At 33.8% G+C, this 15,004-nt stretch overlaps 1 non-coding gene across 1 annotated transcript; it reads right to left on the bottom strand.

Moving 5' to 3' along the window:
- Positions 1 to 11,221: 11,221 nt before the first annotated feature.
- Positions 11,222 to 11,295, bottom strand: LOC149802777 (small nucleolar RNA SNORD36). The gene has a single exon (XR_016420328.1). It is a non-coding gene; the product is annotated as a small nucleolar RNA SNORD36 (small nucleolar RNA).
- Positions 11,296 to 15,004: the final 3,709 nt, after the last annotated feature.

Below are 15,004 nucleotides of genomic sequence, written 5' to 3'. Positions count from 1 at the left end.
GGTCACTATTGCAATAAGCAATTATCTTAAATGAAGAGCGGAAGAAAAGAAATGATTGTGAGTTAAGTATCATTTACATGAATAAAATTTGTAAAGGCATCACCTTTGCTAATACATTTCCATCGGCAATATTTTCATTCCGTAATCATCAACTATCGATATGAAACAAAAGATAATTAGTAGTTCCAAGAATACAGTGCGATTAAATCCATTCAGACTTCTTCCTGCATTCATTATTTCTTCAATACGTTAATATACAAAACTTAGATGAAATAGGGATTATCGAAATGTACTAGTGAAATATCTCAATGCACATTCGTTTAACTAGTGTGTTTTGCTTTTATATGTCTATGTCATAAAATTTTAATATTATTAAATGTGATTAAGGTCATATATGTTTGGCTTAACTCCAAGATAAGGTCCTAAATGTTTGCTTTCATAACTGACTTAAACCAAGTGTGGCGGAATATTTGATCATGACATCTCTTGGTGGTACGCGAATATAGTGAGATGATTGATAAAACATAATATGGTTTACTTTTAAAGCAGAAGTATTTAATGTTCGTAAAAAGAAATACAACGGAATATGCGTGAATCACGATCAGACAGTAAATCATCAAATGAAGGCATATGATCAGTGTATGTATTGGGACAAAGTTGCAATTACGTTGTCAGAACTGTGTGCGACCGACGTCGATGACTCATTACATTTCAATTATAAATCAATATTTTTGGGTGTCATTTTATGCAAAATATTGAAAAAGAACCTAAACCTTTTTGGTTCAATGAACGGAACTCTTTACGCAGATAAAACGTGTGCATCGCTATTAAAACTATTCAACGTTTTTATTTGGGATATTGTAGACAATACAATATATATAACAACCGACATTCTATTGTCATACTGAGACTGCTTATTGATAAAACAAACATATATGTGTTAAAGTAGAAGACTTTAGTTCTAGTGAAAAGAAAATATAATGAAATATGAGCGCATCTCGATGAGACAGGAAAATATTACAAGAGGGCATAATATCATTGCACGTAAGTATACGCTGCAGCAATTCCCTTTGTCTGAACTGTATGTGACGGGACTCAAACCACTTACAAATGACGAATGCTGTCAAGGATGCCATACCTTTAATATTTTTCGTTAACATTTTGCTCAAAGGATAGTTAAAGAACCTAAGCCTATTTTGTTAAATGAACGGAACTCCTTGCACAAAAAGTTAAATGTGTCCGATGCTATAAAGACCATCAAACTACGTTTAATATTGGTTCTTTTTCTAGACCTTAACATAAACCCCAACGTTACATTATTCCGGCAATGAATATGATTAAATTTGCATTCTATAGTATATACAACCCTAAATATTATATACAAATGGTATCAGAAATTAGGATCTGAAGAAAAATAAAGTACAGAAAGACACTATCAGAACAGTCGTAAAAGATATGCTATACGTTTATTTCATTTTCAAAATAAAGTTATATATATATATATATATATATATATATATATATATATATATATATATATATATATATATATAGATGGAACAGCGCCGAATGCAACGAATCCAGTCAGCACGTCAATCTCACCAATCTCTCCAGACAGTAGTTCAACAGCATTAACCTCGATGGTTACCACTACTACATTAACCTCGATGGTTACCACTACTAAACCGCCTCCTACTTTCCTGCCAGATTCCAGTAAGACAAAAATCATCTTTTATTATTGTTTATAATGAATACTATTTCTAATTTGTCTTTAATAATGAATCCTCTTTTGAATTTCATAACCATCAGCAATCATCATTCTTATCTATTTGTTGTGTATTAAAGACAGCATGGATGATAGCTCGATAGGAATAACGATTTACGCTCGCGTAAGGAGATTTATGGGAGGTGTGATTGGGTCTACAATTTCCCGCCAGATTTGTCATGTAACGCGCTGTCAAGGGCCAATATATTTAAAGTTTTTAATCAAAAGTTTTACCCGCAGCCAGAGAAACGCCGATGTCGGCACATAGAGGCTGGACGCGATCAAGTTTATGCTGGCATTGGACACGTGTTACATCTAGCATAAAAAAAATAGTCAAAACTACGTCATGTTGTTATTGATAAGTTTGAAGAGAATTACTAAAGGTCTCAAATATCTGGCAACTGGAACTACAACTCATTGGTAAGCATTTGTCAAAATATTACATGTTCCACCACCAAAAGCCAAAACAATGTTGTTGCCTGCGAGAAATAGGAAGAATGCGGAAAGCATTTAATATGTCTGTTTTGCCACCAAAACCTACGCAGCTGTTTAATAAATGTGATGGCATTATCAATGCCTTCCTAATGTACTGCTGATTGTTGAGTTTGAATTCCATCTTTAACCGAATTGCCCGGTGGGAAGGAAAGGTGATCAATTAGTTTGGAAGACCCGGTAAATTTATTTTCGACTAGACCAAGGGGCGAATTTTATAAATTGGGAAATGGTTTTGTACGAAAACACCCTGCATAGCGTCCGCTGACAATTCGTTCTGTTAATTTCTTCAGTAATTTGGACATTAGTTTGAGCTGATTTCAGATTATTACATACATGTGTCTGCAATGTCCCCTTAAACCCACATCGAAACCCTTTTGAAAAGCTAAAAGCAGGTATTCCTTTGTGGCAGGATTGAAATCGCGGAGCCAATATTGCAAGCGGTCAATTCTGACCGGGGTAGGCAAAGGATCAGCATTATTTGCCGACAGGTTTCTTGTTTTTCGGCTTAGTGGTTCTAGGTTGTATGGATCGTTGGAAACGAAAAAGCATGTTGTTAGGTCTCTGTGGTTGCTGGTTCTATTGTGGAACTACCTTAAAGGGGTGAGAAATTGGTTTGGGAGAGCGAATGAATGAGTGTCCCCCTAAACAATTGAAGCACTTGTGCTGAAAATTGCATACAAATCCATATAAACAGCGACCGCTTTTGTGGTAACTAAAACAAATTCCATTCGGATATTTTATGTTTGTAATTTGTGAGGGATTGTTTTCTGTGTAGTTGTTATGACCCGACTCTAGCACAGCCTTCATGTAGAGTTCTAAATGCGTGGTACTCCATTTAGCTTCCCCTTTGCAACCAACTGTCTAAAGTTGTCATCATAGTACCTCCAATCAGCGCGTCTCTCTTCAAGTTTAAGGACAATTTCAATGTGGTGGGAAAGAGAGGTACTAAACAGGGGATATTTTTCACAGGACACTAGTGAACCTGCTCCAAGCGAGAATCCACCGTTCTATTGTGAGTTGGACGTTCTTAATTTTTGGAACAATGCTAAGTTCAGAAGCAGTACTGTGCGTATCTAACTGAAATTTGAATCCTGCATCCTGCCAGTTATTCAGAAGGGTAGAAAAATCAATGTACGAGAACGCCCATATTGTGTTTGTGAAAACCCCCCGGAAGCAGAAACGATTTGGACATTACCTGTATCCACAGCTGTACCTGTAAGTGAAGCTGTGGGTTCCACAATGGCGCGGGAGAGAATGGATGCAGCTGGTGTGTTGTCTGTTGCTACGTAGGGTCAAAGTTGAAACTCAGTTTGTGGATTATTTTCCGTGGACGGCTTGAGCATAACTAGCAGCTGATCAAATCTGTTATCGATCTCCTGTGTCACTTGGGTAATAAGTCTGTCGGAGACCTCTTGGGTTATACCATTACGAAGATGGGGGTCCTTCCAAGCACCTTCGCTGGATGTTCAAGGTTGAGGGTTGACGGAAGTTGGTGTTGATAATGGTGTCTTCTTTCTAAACCTCTTCACCGCCTCTTGTATTTTGGACCTTGATGGTCTAACTCTTTTTACTGTCATTTGCGACACCGCCGCAGCTTTCTTTGTAGGGGGCATTCTGTAAGAAATGCGACAAAAAGTTAATGACATACAATTCATTGTATTACTACGTTGCCATAGTTGCAAATGCATAATCCTTATTGTAATTTTATAAACATCATTGTTCACTGTAGTGAGATGATACATGAACTTGGATGTAGTAAGAAAGAAAATGAAAAAAGGAACAAAATTTGATCATTATGGAAATTATGGGTCATTGTTTTGAGGTGCAGAACAATCACAGGTTAGTGGGCCTAAACGAGCTGTGCAACACATAACCCATTAACACTGAACGACGTGGTGGAAGCAGAAAGCAAAAATGACTAATCAAGTGTCAAGCTGTGAGGTGCGGGACCCAAGTCCGCCAAGCATGAAACTCGTAGCAAACGTAAAAGATAGGGAACCAACTGGTAAACACACATGCCACTGATACGGAATCAACTGGTAATCATAAAATCCAGTGGTGCGGAACCAGCTGGTAAACAAACAGGCCAGTGATACGGAATCATCTGGTAATCATACATTCCAGTGGTACGGAACCAAATGGGAAACAGAAGACTAACATAAAGCCAGTGGTACGGAACCAGCTGGCTAACACACAATCCAGTGGTACGGGACCAGCTGGAAAACACAAGCAAGTGGAACGGAACCAGTTCAGAGAAAACAAACATGGAATCGTTTGCAAATCCTGTTCGAAGGTATGTTAACATTAACAAGGACAAGAGACGGACAAAACATCCTTAGGCACATATGTTGATGAAATGAATTTATATAACAGACGATAGTAAGTATATCTACATATAGCTTTATGGTTCTCTGGTTTAATTTTGTGTACGACATAGAGATTGAGCCTGATAATTAATAGATGACAAACCGATGGAAATGTACAAATATGGAGTGGATGGATGATAGATCGATAAGAACATCCGTAATAAATGGATATGATGATGATAGATAGATTAATCAATATATAGAAGAAGGATCGTGAACATCAATTGATGGATCGAATGGACATGTTCGAAAATGAGCAAATACCATTATAAATCTATTAAGAAATGATCAACATAAGCTACTTTACTGACCAAAACACAACCAAAAGAAAATAAAGCAACACCCCATCCCCCACCACCCAAACAACATTGACGCTGTTTTGAAAAAGATTTTTACACTTCATCCTGTACGATAAACAGCTTGTAAATATATACAAAACCAGCTTCTACAAGCACACCGAGTTTTCAATATCAATGAAGTTTTCTTTCTAATACCTGTTACCCATTTTCTAGTTTTTTATTTACTTCTTTATCGCGCTGGCATATGAAGAGCACAAACACAAAATATAACAACAATTAAAAGGAATCCTCGCAAATTTCACAGTTAACAAAAGAATTTACTTATATTCCCTTGATATTTTAAAGCAAATATTTAGAAACATTTGTATTGCATGAAATACGACACTTACTCAAACATCTTGACAAATAAGAGGAAGTATATTTAACATCTAACCATTGTTTCCTTTGCTTCTACTCTCCACTTACCAATGCAAATAGCAGTCACATGGCATCATTAAGCAGTTCTCGATTATTCCATTATCATATTACGTTTGTATTTATTAATTCATTCATTTAATTTTAATTTATATAGTTATCCTTTTATTTATACATTATCTAGATGAACTAATGCGTCAAAAAAAAATACTAGTATCTGTGCAAACTAGAAAAAGTTATTTATTATTATATACAGGTCCAAATACAACAAATCAAAGAAGGACAACAATTTCTCCAAGCAGAAGTTCAACAGCATCTACATCGATGGTCTCTACCACTAAGCCACCTCCTTCTTTCGCGCCAGATCCTGGTAAGTGACAAATGTTATATCCTTAACTTTCATGTTTGTAGCAAGGAAATTGATTTTAACTGCCATGCTTCAGTTGTTGCATACACAATATCATACTTTATTATAAATAATCGTTTGAATTTGACTTTAATAATGAATCTTCTTTTCATTTTCATCAATCGTACCATTCTTTTCTTTTCATGTATTAAGAAATGGATAGCTCGATATGAATATGGATAGCTGGATATGAATATAAGGGATGAACTGATGACATAAGGAATGGATGGATGAAAGATAGATGGGATTGTAAGGGATGGGTGGACGCTAAATCGATTGGAACACAGGAATGGATGAATTATTGATCGATAAGAACATCAATAATGAATTGATTTATGACGAACGGCTAGCAATCAAAACAAAGAAGAAACATGGCAAACATCGATTGATGAATTAAAAAGATCTGAGAGAAATATTACAAATATCATTATAAGTCTATTAGGAAATGATTAAGAAGCGTAGTTCGCTTATAAAAACAAAAGCAAACGAAAGCAAAGCAACAAAAATGGTAAGAAAAAACATTGATGCTGTTTAGAGAATGATCTTACTTTTTCAACCTTTTCATGAGCATTAGGCAATATATTCTCAATGAATTTTCAACATTAATGACGATTTCTTTTTATTGCCTGTTACCCATTTTCAAGTTTGCATTGCATGAAGTACGACACTTATTTAAACATCTTGACAAATAACAGGACTTATTATATGCTCATTCTTGTTTCCGTTAACTCCACAGTGTTAGAGTAGTGTAATATTTTACGAAATTGCAAACATTCATATTGCACTCACGTGCACGTCACGTGTGTTCAATAGTGTATTAGTGACTAGTTTGTAAACAAATCATGGACACTCATGTAGTAGACGCCTTACGGTGTAGTTTATTAAATTTGTTTCTGAATGAATTAAAATAGCTGTTTCGTGTACTGCCACATACCAGTAGCTTTGAATATTCCGCGTTAACTGTTTTGATACAATATTTCGGATTTAGGCTAGCGATAGACGCCAGACAGGTCATACAATTGTTGGGTCCCTACAAATAACAGGCAAGTGACAAGGCATAAACGTGTCTTCTTTAGCTAGTAATAAGAATGGCAAAACTCTACTTATAGTTTTACATCCTTAATTTTCTCCAAATTGTACTTTTTTGGTTCTGAAAATCCGAATTACATGAGCCATTTCATGGGTTCTGAAGGTTGATAACGCATTTCGATATTGTACTGTAATATTCCAAGTGCAATTACACCTTCCTTACTGCACTCAAAATGAAATAAACATTATAATCCATAGCGTATTATTGATAATTACAACTGAAAGACTTCATCTGTTTCCCACATTATGATTCCAAACATTCAATGACAAAATGTAAGCACCCTTGCAGATGTCAACACGCAACTCCCTTGCGTACTTTCTTTACAATAATGAATGTGATATCTATCTATCTCTCTGTCTCTCTCTCTGTCTGTCTGTCTGTCTGTCTCTCTCTCTCTCTCTCTCTCTCTCTCTATATATATATATATATATATTTCAATTTTATGTAGAACAAAACGCCATTTTCTTTCGAAAGTGATATCGAGCTCGATACTTATTTAAAATTTATCTGGGTGGAGTTATGTGCGCATTAACAGTGTTGTTGTTGTCTACTGATGAATCTGCGCTTGTGTGTTTAGGTTGGAATACGGCATAAGTTCAGTTACTTTGTTTCTTGTAGTGTATTTTTGTTTATATAATTAAGCAATAGGTAGAATAAGAAAATGAGCATATATTAAAAAAGGTTACAGCATTTGTAGGGGAGAAAAAGAATCGTTTTGTTGGATGGGTATAATGCACTCCTAAGTTCGTGCAGTATTCCATCCGAAACCTCGTTCATATTTTCCTATACAAATGCAGTAATATATAACTATCTCTAAATATCTATCCGTGTTTTCCTTTGCATCTACCCTTAAAAAATACATCTAATTGACCAATCACATGGCAGCGTTCAGTGAATTGCGTTCTTTGACTTTTTAACGTAGGTTTAAAATTTTAGTCGTATCATTACGATGTCTGTAGTGTGGTAGTTTGTAGTGGTGTCTATCACGGTAGCAACGAGTCCCACCCTGTCACATTATGCTTACACAAGGCCGACAAGCCCTAACTCTAACCTCTTAATGCTACGTGCCAAGCATGGCAACTTCTAGTGCCATTTTTATAACTCTTTGGTATAACTCGACCGGGCTTCTAACCAACAACCAACTCTTTCGAGGCGGATTTCCCTAACTTTAGGCCACCAGAGCGATAAGTATATGATCATTTATTGATCTATTTCTTTGTACCTTATAAGGTTATCTATTTATTGCGACATTATCAAGATCTGATAATACGCTAAGAAAAAGTACAGATATTGATCTATATAGTTGTTGACTTAATATTTGTTATGTGGAGGCATTATAGATATATATATATATATATATATATATATATATATATATATATATATATATATATATATATATATATATATATAGGTGAATATGAGCTACAGCTGGAGTTTGATCTGAAAGTAGAAATGGAATACAACGAAACGTATGCGGACAAAACTTCGCCTGAGTTCCAGAGCTTGGCCACAAAGTTCAGTGTTTCTGTAAGTGTTAGTTCAATATATTTAGATGTATATCAATTTTAGTTGAAATAACAAAAAATGTGTTTTTCTGAATTCAAAGGACCAAAATGAACATGATGTCTATGAGACTCAGATCTATTTATTGCTCGTCTTTCATCTTTCTTTTCTGTCGGTCTACTTTATGAAAGCAATGCGTGGTCTTCGTAATTGTTGCTGGGATATGAGCGTTAAAACGCAAAGATAAAGTCATGAAAAAAGCCGAGATTTTGCAATGTAATGCAACAAAATCACAAAGCCAGAATCACAAGAAAAAACCAGGTCATATTTTAACTCAGTTTCAAACATTACGAACTTTAATCTAAAAGGGGTTAGAATCAAAATAAGTTTGGAATCATTAAATTGTTAAAAGTTTGTATGCATGCCAAGTTTACCCGATACTATGGAATTCTAAGTAAGAATTAAAATATTTCGACTTTAAATCTTGTGTGATTCTGCAATTTCCTGACTAAGGGAACAAGTCGTATTCATTAATATATATATATATATATATATATATATATATATATATATATATATATAATCACATTCATTATTGTAACGAAAGTACTTGTATATTTTACTGTTATAGGCAAACCAAGCAGATTACAATATGAATTATCTGGAAAATACATATTCTAAACTATTCCAATGTACGCATGTACTAGGGGTGTTTTAAGGTGAACTATACATTTCAAAAATACGATGTTAACCACTCCGCTACCTATAAAAATGTAGATGGAGATAGACTGAGATTCCACGACTATTATGTAGGTCTTCAAGCTATCCTAAATAACATCACATTTCGCGTTCTTTTTGTATGGAACGGTTTTGGAGTAATATTGATTACATTACCAATGAAGACAGAATGCAGGTTTCCGGGCTGGTCTTAATGTCTCTGAGGCAATATATGTGTTACACTGATGGCATGTAATTAAAACCCATACTATTTTTTGTATAAGTTTACGACTGCTAAGAGCAATAATGGCAAGGGCACTTTTGATTTTCTTCGAGTAGTGCAAATGTTTTCAAAACAAATATCATTAATCATAATCCTAAATTTAAGTACCTTTCAAACAACACTTCACTGAAAAAACAAAAACTGAAACCCACCAAAAATAAACGATTTTACTGTACTTCACACAAGTACAAACAGTCAAACAACAAAACAATTGCCATATTAGCATTACCGATTATATCCTAAGTGGTACTTAAAACTTCTGTTCAACAAAGATTCACAGGTCATCATAATTATTGTCGTCGTCTTGATGGTCATCATCATCATTATAAGGCTTTAACATCTTTATCATAACGTTATTACAAATATACGAAATGCGAAAGAATGATAATCAGTGCTCTGCTTGTTTTCCTGAGAAGCTGCTGAATATAACAGACCCGGTCTGTGTAAAATGTTCTGTGCTGATTCGAATATCGAGAGCAATTGACATTAGAGGTTGGAGTCTGCATCGAACAACCTTAAATTGGTACAGCATGTGATAATGTATTCTGAAAGTACAATTGCACTATACAATTGCACATTGTTAAGACCAAACCTGAATAATAAATTAACATTATATTCGTATATTATATAGTATCAGTCATAAGTGCGTCAATATCAAAATATAATAATGTAATATACAGGTACCATAGACCTTAATCAGACACTGAAGGTTTAGGAGCTAAATCAACCGAGAATCTGTTCCCTCAAATTTAGTTCCTTCATTTCAGCGATATCTACTGTGCAAATGTATCAGTAATTATTAGACTAATATAGATTTTGTCCCCCCCCAAAAACTAATTTTTATTTACAGCTGAGAAAAAAATTTGGCTTTTTAAGGGAAATAACCAAGAGTATCGATAGAAGGTGATAAAAGTCGAAGTTTCTATCATATTCATACTGCTGTGTGTATTGGTGCCCTTGAGCTTACAATAATGTCTAACACAATTGACAGTTCGGACAAATATTAAGCTGGAGAAGCAGGGATTTCAATGATTAGATTGACCTTGGTCAGTTTTACCTTGATTACTACTATAATGATCAAGTTTAAAATAGCCAGTTTAAAATGTTTAGTTTTGCAATGATCAGTATTACAGTAATTAGTGTTACAATGATTCGTTTTACAATGATCAGCTTACAATGAGCTCCATAGTGATCACTTCTACAATGACCAGATTTACAATTGTCAGTTTGACAAGGTTCAGTTTAACAATGATCACTTTTACAATGATTAGTATTACAATGGTCCGTTTATAATGGTCAGCTTTACAGCAATCACTTCTACAATGGCTAGATTTACAATGGTCAGTTGGACATAGTTCAGTTTTACAATGATCACAATCATCACTTTAAAATGGTAAAGTGTACAATAGTCCGTTTACAATGATATGGTCAGTTTTACAATGATCAGTTTCATAATGGTCAGTTTTACAATGATTAATTTTGCAATGGTCCTTTATAATGGTCAGCACTAAAGTAATCACTTCTACAACGACCAGTTTTGCAATGGTCAGTTTGACTTGGTTCAGTTTTACAATGATCACTTGAAAAATAATCAGTTCAAAATGGCAAATTTTACAATAGTCAGTTTACAATGATATGGTCAGTTTTACAATGATCAGTTTCATAATGGTCAGTTTTACAATGATCACTTTTACAATGATTACTTTTACAATAATCACTTCTACAATGACCAGCTTTGCAATGGTCAGTTTGACTTGGTTCAGTTTTATAATGATCACTTGTACAATAATCAGTTTAAAATGGTAAATTGTACAAAAGTCAGTTAACAATGATAAATTTTAAACTTTGTACAATGATCAGCTTTACAAGGATCAGTTGATAATGATCAGTTTTAAAATGATCATTTCTACAAAGATTAGGTCTACAATGATGAGTTTTACAGTGATCATTTCAATATGTTCATGTTTATAATTATCAGCTTTACAATGATAGGTTTTAAAATTATCAGTTTAGAATGATCAGTTTTACACTGTTCAGTTTTCCAATGGCTAGTTTTCCAATCATCACACAAACAGCAACCAGTTTTGCAATGGTCGGTTTACCATGTTTACCGAAGTCAGTTTTGCAATGGTCAGTTTTACAATGATCAATTTGCTAATGATCATTTGTACAATAATATGTCTTATAAGGGTCGTTTTACAAAAGGTCGATTTTACAGTGACCACTTTTCCAAAGAGGTTAAGATTATTCGGTTAACATTAGTCAGTTTGCAAGGATGGATTTTGTTTACAATCATTAGTTTTACAAGGGTCACTTCTACAATGAAAATTTTTCCAATGGTCAATTTTACAATGATCACTTTTACAATTATCAGTTTTAAAATGATCAGATGCACAATAATCCGTTTTACAAGCATGATTTTTACAAACGATCAGTTTTGACATCGGTCAGTTTTACCATGTTTACAATTGTCAGTTTCAAATAATAAGTTTTAAAGTGGTATGTTTAATGAGTATAAATTTGCAACGAACCCTTCTACCAACGGTCACCTCTACAATGTTTACAATAAACACTTCCACAATGACAACTTTTACAACAATGGCCAGATTCGCAAAGATAACTTTACGCCGATCACTTCTACAACAATCAGTTTTACAATGGTCCGTTTTAACATGTTTACAAAAGTAAGTTTAGTAATGGTCAGTTATACTATGATCTGTTTTGTGATGATCATATAATATGTTCAGTTTTGATAATAATAATAATAATGATAATTCCAATTTTATAACAGCGTCTTCTACAATTTGATCGGATGTAAATAGTCACGTGATACTGATCTGGAATTTTACACATCGGTAACTTCTGTGAACTACATTTAGTTCCCTGTTTTCATGTAATTGTATGTAAAGTTTTATCTATATCAACTAATTACACGCTAATAATAACAACAATCACCCACCCACCCACTCCTGTGACTCCCGATCAAAATTTACAAACTCCAGATTAACATACACCATTAGAAGTTAAAACAATGTAAATGCACAGACCTTCCTGCACTCCAGCAGTCTCCCCTTTTGCCAAAGAATGCATGCGGCAACCTTTACAATTAAATCTTCGGAGATTGTCGCATGTCACGTGGACACGATGTTCTAACAGCTGTTATTAAAGGTCAGGGTCATATGTCAAGCAAGGAATCTCACTAAAAATGGACACGATTTTGCTTTTGAAGATAGAAATCTGTAGAAAATCCTATAGCAACCTTTATTATTATTATTATTATTATTATTATTATTATTATTAAATAAGAACAATTTAATATAAAGAGGAAATTCCTGAGTTAATAAAGTCACACACTTTGAAATACATATGACTGAAAACTTTGAATGTTATAGTTTGTTTTTATTTTACATGCTTTACTGACACATCAGCACAATCTTGACTAACTTTTCCTTCTAGTTTACGAGATCTCGAACAAGGCATATGAACAAAGATAAACTCAAAATAGCTAAAATTATTTCAATACAAGGCAATTAAACTTTTTTTAAATAGCACACATTTCGATATTCTGAGGCCTCCTCACAAGGCGAAACGTTTCCCTTGATAAGTCAGCTCAAGCAGCACACATAACGGTGCATCTAACATATTCTCAACCAATCACAAAATGTTTAAATATACGGAAATATTATTCTTATGAAATATTATAAAAGAAATATACAATGATAATGGTTCTGTTTGTAAACTTGGTGATACATATCAATTTATAAAGATAAGTAAAGGTCATTGAGTTTAAACTGAAAATTAATGAGTGGATAAATTGTTCAATAACTTTATTGCCATATTAATTTTTCTTACTCAACATTATTTTTTTTTTTAGTGAAATGTATATTTTAAATATAAAGCAAAACATAATGTTATGCTTCGAAGTTTCATTTGTCATCTTTACAGGAACAAATATTTAGGATAGCACCAATCATGAATAATCGCAAAAATGAACATTATGTATGTTTGCTTCTATAAAAAATCACAAATGGCGATAACTTAATTGAGATTGTAACTTTGAATTACCGACAAAGTTTTGAAGGCGTAGACAACAGCAGCTCTATCTCCTATTCGATGAAGTGTATATATGTATCTAAATAGTATTTTGCTCTCAATTTCCGAATGTATGTTATGGTTTCCGTAAAAAATAAATTCTTGTGTCTCTACATTTCAAGCAGGAGTTCTATTGATATTTGTTATTCTATTTCCTTGTCAGAGAAATTGATATGGAGACTGTGTATGTGCATGTGTGATTTGGATTTTCAACGGAGCTTTAACAAATTTTCAGTCATATCGCTAAGATGGCTACAGTGTGGCAGTTTATAGTGATGTCTAGCATTGGGGCATCATGCCGCAGACATGTAGCATGATGCCACACCCAATCACATTATACCAACACAGGGACGACCAGTCGCAGCTGTTAGCACCATTGTTATATATCTTTCGTATGACTCGGCCGGGGTTCGAATCCGTAAGCTCCCACATCCGAGACCGACAGTCTAAACTATAGGCCGACGGAGAGGTCGAAATGGAGATTAGAATTCGATTTAACAGCTGTTCTTTTTAATATGAGTAATGGCCGTAAATCCTGGTACAACCCCCTCGTATTGAACATTTCATCTCTAAAGTGCAGTCATTTCTCGAATACATGTGACTTAAGCGTTTTCAGAGCTTATAATGTCTGCAAGAAATAAATGACCGGCGGTGCCACATGGTTGTCTAGGTTACTTGCAAATGTTGAGCTTCCATATTACTTTATCCATATTTATTCTTGAAAAATAATGAAAAATAGCAATAATAAAAAATATTGTGACTTGGTTTTAAATGCATGGTTATTAAAATACCGACGGTTTTCATGTATACTAAATACTGATAGTTTTCTCTGATACTAACTACTAATGGACTTAATGGATTTTGAAATGCCGATAATCTTGATGTACACTAAAATACTAATAGTATTCATGGAGACTAAAATGCTGCTATTTTTTATGTGTACAGATAGTTTTATGTGTAATAACATAACGCTAGTCTTGAAGTGTACTAAAATACGGATAGTTTTCCTGTATACTAAGATACGGATACTTTTCATGAACTGAACCAGATATCAGTTAATAAGAACATGCACAACATTTCTTTTACCCTAACTATTGTCATTTAAAACCAGGACAAAATTAAACCCAATTATTTATGATTTCTACTTTTTAGGTAAAGGTAGTTAGACATGCAATCGTTACCGTTTCGTTTTACCTTTTGTTCAGTTATGTCTTCTCCTGTATACCCACAATGTGACCAAAAGTTTTAATTACTTTTTTATTCTGTACATTCATATATCAAGCTCAAGCTATGGGTATATTCAACTGTCTGTACTTTTGAGCCAAACAAACATGAATATAATATATATATATATATATATATATATATATATATATATATATATATATATATATATATTAATTTTTTATCTCAACACAGAGCATAGTTGGATAATGTTCAATGTTAACAAATAAGAACAGGTCGTGCGGTTGTTCAGGACTATTTTAGAAGTTATAGCCTCTTGTGACTATGTATTCTATACCACATTATTTAATGTCGTCATTTTGTATTAAACTTAGAAGAAAACAAAA

The sequence above is a fragment of the Sinohyriopsis cumingii genome, chromosome 3 (genome assembly GCF_028554795.1).
Source record: "Sinohyriopsis cumingii isolate HCF-2022 chromosome 3, ASM2855479v2, whole genome shotgun sequence".
In the NCBI taxonomy this organism is placed as follows: Eukaryota; Metazoa; Mollusca; class Bivalvia; order Unionida; family Unionidae; genus Sinohyriopsis; species Sinohyriopsis cumingii.
The sequence above is the reverse complement of the archived record's forward strand: the minus strand, read 5'-3'. Positions and strand labels throughout refer to the sequence as shown.